At 44.8% G+C, this 9818-nt stretch overlaps 1 long non-coding RNA gene across 2 annotated transcripts; it reads left to right on the plus strand.

Moving 5' to 3' along the window:
- Positions 1-229: 229 nt before the first annotated feature.
- LOC149355423 (uncharacterized) lies at positions 230-6581 on the plus strand. 2 transcript variants are annotated; one of them, XR_016289720.1, is made up of 3 exons: positions 230-627; positions 1173-1330; positions 5964-6581. It is a non-coding gene; the product is annotated as an uncharacterized LOC149355423 (long non-coding RNA). The 2 variants fall into 2 exon arrangements; XR_016289719.1 differs by lacking the exon at positions 5964-6581 and adding an exon at positions 3904-5637.
- Positions 6582-9818: the final 3237 nt, after the last annotated feature.

A 9818-nucleotide genomic window follows, 5' to 3' on the forward strand; every position in this document is an offset into this window, starting at 1 on the left:
AGGTAAAGATGATGGCGATTCTTAATTAGAATTGCCAACACAGTAAACAACAACAAAAAAAGAAAAGCTGAGCATGGTGGCAATTGCCACCACACCGTTTCAAAGGGGGCGCTCCTATTCATCCATCCATCCATCCATCCATCCATCCATCCATCCATGTTGTTTCGCGCTTGGTGCGCGATACACGAAAACCAGCACAATCCGCCCGCAATAGGAATGTGAGGTTGTCCCTAGGTTTCTCTGTTGCATTGAACTGCATGTGTTTTGAAAGTACCTAAAAGAAGACACAGATGTCCCTAGTTGGGTCTAACCTGTCACCAGGATTTTTCTTTTGCCCTTTTTCCACTTTTGCCTTTGTCGTCAACGCAGCGGGAAGATCAATATGCCGGCAGCGTGCGCGTTGGCGACAGCCAGGTGAAGTTTCTCGAGAGAGTCCGAATCCCGCTGCAGAATACGGTGAACGTCGTCACCTTTAGCTTCGGTGGAGCCACAACGGAGACGCTGCCGGATCTTGTCCGGGGAATTCACCTTCGGCCTCAATTAGATTTTATTTGTGTTTACGTGGGCAGAAACGATTTGTTCGTTCGAAATAGCGATACAGTGTCAACGATCGTTGCACGCCTCGAGGTAAGCCACTTTTACTGATGTTCGTCATGGTGCGCCGCGTTTTATAGTCTGGAAGTGAAGCACTGGGTAGTGTGTGGGATCTGTTTTGTGTTTAAGGTCATGCTGCTTTGCTGTTCGAAATCGGCGACAGAGGATAAAATTCCTTAAAGCAAAGTACACATTTTGTCCGCGATTGTACCTGGTTTACTAGTTGCTACAGTGTGCAGATAGGGCTAACCTTTCTCCTTCCGGAGCAGTTCATTTTTCATGTATGTTTGTGTTGTTTGGTGACCCTCAATGCGGGAGTTTGCTTTCGCAATGCTGTGGAAGTGCAGCTTAGTGTCTTAGTTGTCTTTGAAACTGTAGGTCTCGTTCTGTATAGAACTTTCAAATAAAGCTGGGAGCTGTCAGTCTGTGCATGTCATCGATGCTGGGAAGTGCTGAAGAGGCAGATGTGGAAAACACGTGCTTGCACTTTGCATTCTTCTGCATTCCTGATGTAAAAATGGTCTTGCAAAAACAAAGCATTGTTGTTCACTGCTCATGGTCCAATATTTTCTATGCAGGATTTTGGCAGAAGTGAAGCAGCACATTTTCGTCTACAAGATAGTGAGTGCCCCGAGGGGACGAACTGGGGCGTGAGAAGGAGGCTGACCGCCTTCACCTGAACAGGCTTCTGGTGCGGCGCCTTTCCAGGCTAGGTGCCACAATTCTCAACTTTGATGTAAGCGTGTTTTACATTCCAGAAATGTCCTGTACTACTTATTCATAGCTTGCACTGATGTCAGTGAAAGAAATTCTAGGATATGCTTAAACCACTAGCTCCTGCAGTATGCATTCCACATCATTTCAGCACGGCAGCACGCTATATTTCGGCAGTCCAAGCGCAGCAATAGCTGTGGTAGGAAACACCCGACGAACAGAAATTTTCTCGTTGTGTGAGCGAACGAAGGCGCACTGAACAGAGCGATAGAGCTTGCGTGTGGCGCGCATTTAACGTGCCAACTTTGACCACAAAAACCGCCACCATCCTGTATGGGGTGCATTCTTCATAACAGGTAAATTTGCAACTTCAACTGTCGAGTATGTGACAATGGTGAAGCAAGGAAAGCGCCAGTGGTTAACCGGATGTTTTTTGTTGAAATGGTGACCACTCAAGTAGCTCGAGGAGACAAAGCTTGATTGGGCCCCATCTCTTCATGCTTTGTGCCAAGCATGAAAATTTCGCATAGTGCCAGCACACAGTGAGACAATACACAGTGAGAAGAGGCAAGCTGAGGCCCATGTAAAAACAGCATGCGAAGGCCAACGTAGCAGGGACGCTGATTTAGCCTTGCGTAGGGTGCCTTGATGCATCGTTCCATATCAAAGCAGGTAGATGACGACAATGAGCGATTGAACTAGTGGAAGCAGACGAAGACGACAACGAAGTTCTGGCAGTGTTCTCGGTGCCGCTCGGAGCTGCTCCCTTCGCTTGTGTAAATAACAATATATTCTTTCCCGCAACAATATCGAGGCACCCTAGCCGTGCGCTGATCTTTTTCATCCCGCCCACAGCTGACGGCAGAAATACATGTTTTTGTGAACTGTCTATTTTTTGCAGCAAAAAAGAAACTAACATTTACTGGCAGTGCAACATTAACACCTCGAGATGAGCTAACCCAGCTCAAATAGTCTAAAAGTAAAGAAAGTTTTCCACTGACTTCTAAAGTAGAACTTCGCGTTCCTTGAGCTTCCATTGCTGATGAGCTCTCACCTATGCACTAACATAGGAATTGTGCGATTACAGTGATTTGTGTACTTTCAATCGACGGTCGCAAAGTAGCTGACAAAGTGTGTATTCAGTGTCCGCAAACAGGCTAACGCCTGCGCTCTTCTCTGCTTCCAGTCATGAGGGGCCAATTTTCTTGCACTGTCGAACCTTTTCCTCGTATTGAACGTGCACTGACACGATCAGTTGCAATTTTTAGCCCTAGTGAAAGGACTGCGCATTCAGAAGAGAAGTCATTTCCACGCACAGAGAGCAAAGGAATGGGTTGCAGCACAAAACGCATCTGTTTATCCACATCTTGAAGCATGTGTGGCAGCCAAGTGGTTCGTAAACATGGCCGCCATAGCAGCGATATCAATGACGTGACGTCATGGCCAAGCTATGTATAGCCTAGGATGGTTCACGTTGTTCTCAAAGCAGTGTTGCAGATCTACCAATGCAGTGTACTGCCAGCAGACAGCAATGAAGCTGGACAGCTTGCATGACTTTTGCAGAGTTGTTCAGTCATCTGGTAGCCACTCGATTCTAGTCTCCATACATGTCATCATTTTTACATACCTCTGCTTCTTCTCGGCAGTATTGCGTACCTAACCTTCATTTCCAGGAGCACCTCTGAATTTCACTTCCTTTGTGCACCTCATGCACTTTGTGCATGAGGTGCATTCAGTGGTAAGCTGGAGCTGGATTTTTAAATTTCTTGTACAGAAGGTTTAATCAAGGTACTAAAATGATTACATTGCTAGTACTCAACAAAGCCCTCTTTTAAGTTTTTTTTTTTGCCAGTTCTTGGCAAGTGCCTATATATTGTGAGGAAAAATTATTATTTCAAATCGGTTAGCGCAGTTCATGCATTCCTGAGTGAACTTTGTTGTGTTGGGACCTCATTACGTTTTGCACATTTTAAAGGAGGACAAACACAAGCAAACTCGGTGGTGTGAGGTTGGTCGAATACAAATGATGTGGGATGCCCCAAAACTGCACTTTCTCAATACTAGTTGACTCAGTCTGTGAAGCAGTTAGTGGCGTAAAATAGTCGCGGCGGAGACTGTTGTTGGCAGCCAGTGCCATTTCCAGCTTATGAAAGCTCTATTCAGTCAAAGTTGCTGTTTTGTTATTAGAACACAGTAATCAGTCGATATAGGCATACTTCACTTTGACCTTGGTGTTGTTTTCAATTCTGTTCGCAGTCTTATGTCTGCAGCTGTATATATCAGCAGTCTTTATGAGCCATTGTATGGGTGAAAGATTGTGCCCTCTAGTTTTGCACCCACGCAGTTACTATTTGGAATATTTCTTTCAATGAACTTCCTCTTTTCATCTACATTTGATGAAACTGCACCTGCTTTGTCTCTGGCTACTGATGCATGACGGGTGCGTGCCAGTGGCCTGAAAAACCTTGCCATTTTTCTGTATGCCTCTTTCCTTAAAAAATTACATAGCTCGTTCAAAATATATGTAAAGGTACTGGTGTTGAATGGTAATGGCCTGTACAACCCACCTGATCAAAAGTATGCCTATTTTTCTAGCACCTCTTCCTGACCGTGATGTGTGCCGTGCTTGCGGCATACAAGCACTGGCTTTTGTTTAGAGCCGGGGAGTGGCCGCCCTCTTTGGTTCTGAGCATCGTGGCAGGACTGAGGAAGCTGCAGCCCGGTTTCAAGCACCGTTTTTTATTTTATGTTGGGCTGAGGAACACCACTGTGGAGAATGTGAAGGATTCAGATTTGGGTTCTAACAGTTCTTTGAACTGCCTCAGTGAAGTGTTAGAACAGCTCTTTGAACTGTTAACAGTTCATTGAATCCTAACCTGAACCTTGTAAGTGAATTTGGCCTCCCTGATGGCATTGTCTGGCATGCAGTAGTCATTGTTGTATCTCCTTATTCTTTTGAGATGGGGAAGAACTCACCATCTCATCGTCATTTGAGAAAGTACGAGCTGTAACTCATCTGTTGTGCAGTGGCTTTTCAGTGGCACTGAAGAATTGTTTCCTGTTGCACTGCTCTTGGCTATGCTCTCCAGTAATCCAGCACCTTCTGGTGGATCTCAGCATTGCACGGACATCCGAGAGTGCAACAGAGGGCGCAGTGGTGAGAAACAGTTCTTAGACAGAACAAGAAGCCACTGCACAAGAAGGGAGCAGCATCTCACCTCACTGACCGTTTGCACAGCAGTTTTACAGCAGACAATGGCACTAGACATCACACAGGCTGCTTCAATATGGCCGTTTAGCTGAAATGCGTACGTAGGGCCCTACTTCTTTTTTAACTATGCATAATAACATCGTGGCTAGTAGCTGCAGTGTAAAAGCATGACTTGTTGGTAGACCATATCATGACCCCTTTAAGAGTGTTCAGTTGATGCCTTCTGCATGACTGGTCTCAGTAATGGTGAAGAGTTCTGTCAAGTTTATTGGTCAAGAGTTCTGTCAAGTTAATTTATACAAGGAAAAAATATGAAAGCAGTAGATGCAGTGCTGCTAAAGGCACTTGTTCATAGCAGTTGCAAGGGTGTTGACCTTGATTCTGTGTGGTTGCTTCTCACATTAAAAAGGATTGCCAAGTGGCTGCAGGTCCATTGACACCTAACCAGCAGTCTGATATGTCAGCCCATTCTGTTGGTATGGAAGGCATGGACATGGTCTTAAAGTAAACTCCTGGCTGTCAGAACTGAGCTTTATCTGGTAGAAACCAAAGTTGGCATCAAGCTTGGAGGGATACTTGGCAACTTGAATGAAGGACGTGTAATTCTCTTTGAATTGACTGGTTTAGTTTGGTCAGGTTTATGCAGAGCCATATGTCTTCTGGTGGTTTTTGCACGAGAACAATTAGGCGCACCAGTATGTATGGCTGTCTGCTTTTATAATAAGCCCCAAGCTCTGAGGCAGTGGAGTTCCTTATCAATGGCTGGCCCCATGGGGAACAAAACTCTGCATGAGGTCACCTTCTTTTCAGACAAACGTGTATACTTTCCACACATAGTTCCTAGGCAGTCCTGGGAACATTTTTTCATTGTTGTCTTTGTGTGTGATGACCAAAAAGTGCGTGATGACCTGCGCTTTAACTACCAGAACTCCTGTACCAATAGGGCAGTCCTTGGAGCTTTCACGACATGAACATCTGTGGCAACCATTTTTCTTTGGACATAATAGTTGCACAGAATTTGCTCTACGCATGTAGAGCAAATTTCCTCTGTTTCCTCTGTTCGCCCCTTGAGTTCTTCAGCAGTCTTGAGGCCTTCCGGTTTCAAAACAAAATCCCTCTACGACATCTCCCAGCAAACCAAAAACCTCTCAGAGACGTCTAGCTAGACGTCTCAGAGAGGTTTTTGGTTTGCTGGGTCTGTGATGTTGGCACTCGATTCAGAATTGGCATGCACTTAGTACGCTTTTACCTGTGCCGTTGGCAAGTATGCCTTTTGAAAGTAGCTGAATCAACGACATCGAGAAACTGGTCACTGTTTCAGGGTCTCGACCTATGCCACATGGGGATTACACCCATGCACATCTTATATACACTTGCTTCCATGTCTGTAACTGCACTGCTTGTGCTGCATTTACATAGTGATGATTTTTTTATTGTACCGCAGAGGCAGCCTTGTGGTCTGAGCACCCGCCTCGCATGCAGGAGATGCGGGGTTCCATCCCCATTGCCGCCGGGTACCCACCAGTGATACAATGGGTTCAAGCTTCCCCTGGCCCAGTGCTCGGCTTAATCAGGGTGAAATTCTTGGGAATTGGTCTTTGACCCCACCTTAAGCAAACGAAAAATACCTTGCGCCATGGCGCTCTTTGGCCGCAGATGCCCTTGCACCATAAAAATTCACTATCATCATCATCTTTTATTGTGTATGATAATTCAGCATTAAAATGACATGTTCATTGTGCCCAAAGGCCCTAGATTTTTATGCTTTAATGAATTTGAAGTGTAGAGATGTGGAAAATGTCAGTGTGTGTAGTGGTGAAGAAATCGTGACTATGTTTTGTGTTGTGAAGCCGTGGTCCTTGCTGCCTTTTCCATCACTACACATCTCCCAGTACTTTTTCCAGGTACCTTTCATTTTAGTTTACTGCTAGTTACATGTTTTGTTGCAGTTTTTTTTACTTTTCTGCTCTGTGCAGTGGTCTTACCATTTGTAATGATATTCATTCACCACATGTGCAAGGTCCTGGCAGTGTTTTGTGCTGATTTTCATGCAATCCTCCTGGTGCCCCTGAACTACTGACTGCTGTCAGCTGCTGGGGAACCGGGCTACATGGAGTTGGAAAATAAACAGTTCTGATTTTGAGATACTTTGTAGACTCCTCAGTGATCAGCCACTGCAGTGGTGTGCTAGCTGTGAGCAGCTACAGACAAGGGCTGCTTTGTGTTCCTTAAAGCTGTTGTGAAAGGCATTACTTACTTCTAAAGATGTGAAAAGTTTACATGGGCGCATTGCTGTGCAACTTGTGACTGAAACTAGTGCATACTTCCAGAAATGTGTTAAAAGTGACTGCAGTACAATGCTGCTTATAGAGCACTGTTCGTTGCTAATGGTTACCATTATTTTTACTCGTCTGTGCATTGCACTTCAGCCTGCAGCTGTAAAGTGCAATGAATGGCTGCACTGAGTAACAGGAACTTTATGAAGAGTGCAATTTTGCACTGCTGCAGTGCTGCGGGATCCTAATTTTGCAATACATGCCTACATCATTCAGTAAGACATTTTTATTAAACCTTGTTGGACGGTCATACGGCCAAGACAGGACCTGGTGTAGTCCAGATACTAGCTTAATTTTGCCAATTATACCTTGTGGAAAGCCAGAAATGATGCATGATGCTGAAAATCAATTTATGTTGACATGTATTTTTATCCTATGTACGACATGGAATGTACTTTACAACCTTTCATACCCGTTCAGGCGCGGCGCGCACGTATGGGGAGTTTACGCTTTTAAACGTTCCGAGAAAAATTCGCGCTTTGTTGAGAACAAATTCAAAACGTTTGCATATCATAATATCAAAAATCAGTATGATGCCCTGTGGCGCCACCTGTCGGTTTTGTAACAAAATGCGTTTGCACTCTGGCACCATCTGTTGACTTTATAAGAAAACGCTTCCGTAAACAACGTTACCAAGATGGACGTCTCACTCTTTGGAGCGTATGTGGCTGTCTGCATTATTTCTTAATTTATTCGAACTAGCTTCTTACCTGAGACGAGTATCGACTGTAGTTAATGCAAGATAAGGTGCCCTGCACGCCTGTGAACGCATTTCTTTTTGCAGCCGGAAAGATAAGTACGTTTGGGTCGGAACAGCGATCGCGCCTCGCTGTTGCCTTTTTTTTGCAGCAGCAGCAGTCAGTTTCTTTTTTCGCAGTGAAAACGTTAGATTACCTTTTCACTACGTCCAGAGCAAGAGTGACAGGAGGAGGATAGCGATGCAGTTTACTAGGGCAGCGCCAGCTTCTGCCGAAAATAGCTGGCGGATCTGTCTGCATGGAGACTCCTGGCGTTGAATCGGAATTTGACTGCCACTTTTCTTTCACAGCATAGCATGGTCTCCTGAAATGCTTGTAGCTGTTTTCTTTCTCAGTAAATCATGGTAAGGCGAATGCGTCGGTGGCCAATGCTCGTCACATGCCACAGTCCCAGTGCCGTAGGTGACTTCGATGGGGCATAAGTTGCACCCAAGTGGAAAGAAAAGTATATGTATGTGCCCACGAAAGTTTTCGGAATGCCAAAATCACAAAGAGCCTGAATTTTCGCTCTACGTAGAGGCCCAGCCTGGCATTAAGAAGTGCATCGTGTTGTTCGCGAAGGAAAGCACGTAGTTCATCCGTCAGTTCGTGGATGCATGCTGAAACTGTTCAGAAAATAAATTTTGTTGTAATTTGTGTGTCCCGAAAACTTGTGTCGGCAGTTGTACTTTGCTCCCTGTGACATTGATTGCCACTGTGAGCTGGAAGGAGGATCCTGCGTCGGTGACTTGTGCACTTTTGTCGCCTTACTTTCAGGGAGCAGAGCTTGCGCTTTTGAAAAGCGCAAAGATTGCGCTACGAAGTGTTTGTTCCTATTGTTGGTTTTTGTTTTGTTTCTTTAATATCTGTGCACGGAAATGTGTAAAGTGCTGCCAGAATCCCTGCCATACCTGTTTAAGCATGAGTTGTTTCTTCAAAATTGGAGCTTTTCGATGTACAGATTCAAATGCAGAAAGGGGCCCAAAGAACAGGAAATAGTTCCTCAAAAGTCAAACCTTTGCTGGCAGCTGTCAGACACCAGTGCTTGCTGCTTGTGCATTTGGAACGAAACATTAATAACTGAATAATACAGCTGACAAAGTGCATTGCTTGATAGCAATTTTCGAAAGGAAAGCCAAAAAAGCCAAAGGAAAACAGTTATCGTTGTCTGCTCCAACTGTGATGGCCTTGCTGTTGAAATCATTGGAAGGAAGCAAGCATAAATAGTGTATGTCTCCACTGGGGACTTGGCAGATCAGTCGTAGTGCAGCACACAGGAACTGTGTCGAAGCAAACACGTCGGATGCCACATGTATGGCTACTTCATTTGGTGAAATTTTTTCCTTAGCAGAAAAAGGTTTGAGAGTTTGGCTGGTGGCACTATTTGTGGAAACCGCATGGTAGGGTGAGCAGTGAAAGTAGAAACAAAAGTGAGAAAGGTAGGCTGTGGTAGCTACGCCGAGGCTTCCTACGTAAAGAAGCATTGCTATTATAGCGTTTGGTTTCAGTTCACATTAAACCCACCCTAGATGAACATAACAGTTGCTCTAGTTTTTTTCCAAGATAACGAGGTCATTGCAATGGCCTCAGCCCATGTGGGCACTGGAAATGTCTTTAAGGCCACGCAGATCCACATTGATATAGTTTGTTTTTTAATAGCCCATGTGTCACTTTGGGACATTAATTTTCAAAATTTACAGTTTCTTTGAGTTCTAGGTGGCAGCATACTTGGTATGGTATGCTGCAGTACGGTGTATGAGTTCGGCATCCTGAATTGACGCACGGACTCTGACTGAGGTTTAGATTTTTCTGTGTAAAAAAAAATACTAATAAATTTGTACTAAATTCAGTTTTAACCAAATCCGTGCCACAGCTAGCTGGCTATTGAGTAGGAGTCATACTCGGTGGAAGGAGAAAATGAAAATACTGAAAGCGGGGAGCGTGGTGAGACGGTTGTACCCTTGTACCTTTGAATTAGGTAGTGCAGTGGTGCTTTTTGCAGCATTGTCCCGCTGCCCCCAATCAAACTGGTGGGTTTCATCATATCGCCATATGTCGTCTGCTAGTGTAGCGCTGTTTGCCGAGTGTCATTGCCTGCTTAGGGCAGATACTTAGTTGAGCAGATTTTTGAACTGCATATGAGGACACTGACATGAAACTATGAATAAATGTCACCAAAGAGTGTCATGTTCTGGCTGCTGTTACAGTTCAGTGGCGGTTCCATAT

This window comes from Amblyomma mixtum, chromosome 3, assembly GCF_055824585.1.
Source record: "Amblyomma mixtum isolate Tamu chromosome 3, ASM5582458v1, whole genome shotgun sequence".
Lineage (NCBI taxonomy): Eukaryota > Metazoa > Arthropoda > Arachnida > Ixodida > Ixodidae > Amblyomma > Amblyomma mixtum.